A 681-nucleotide genomic window follows, 5' to 3' on the forward strand; every position below is an offset into this window, starting at 1 on the left:
CTTATAAATATCTTGCACATGTGCCTAAAGACAAGGATGCTACATATGCAGTTTTGCTTACAACAGAAAAATAAAAGCTATTAAATGTCCACCAATAGGGAACTAATAATGGTCTATTAAGACAATGACACATTGGGCAACGGTGGGGGAAAGATCTTTATTTACTGATACAGAACAATCTGTGAGATGGATTAGTTTTAAAAAAAATGGACAACTGTGTATATTATGCTACCATTTCTTTCAAAAAAGAAAAAAGAAAAAAAAAGTAAAAAGAGGGAATCAAGGATTGAGAAAATAAGCCACAGACTGGGAGGAAAATATTTGCAAAAGACCTATCTGATAAAGGTCTGCTATACAAAACATACAAGGAACACTTAAAATTCACCAATAAGAAAATGAGCAATCCGATTAAAAATGGGCAAAACCTCTAACAGATACCTCACCAAAGCTATACAGGTGGCAAACACATGAAAAGATGCTAAAATCATATATTATTGGTGAACTGCAGATTAAAACAATGATTACCACTACATACCTATTAGAATAGTTAAAATCCGACCAAGTGTGGTGGCTCACACCTGTAATCCCAGCACTTTGGGAGGCTGAGGCAGGCAGATCACTTGCGTTCAGGAGTTCGACACCAGCCTGGCCAACATGGTGAAATCCCGCCTCTACAAAAAA

Source organism: Mandrillus leucophaeus, unplaced genomic scaffold (genome assembly GCF_000951045.1).
Source record: "Mandrillus leucophaeus isolate KB7577 unplaced genomic scaffold, Mleu.le_1.0 Scaffold22, whole genome shotgun sequence".
NCBI classification, from domain to species: Eukaryota; Metazoa; Chordata; class Mammalia; order Primates; family Cercopithecidae; genus Mandrillus; species Mandrillus leucophaeus.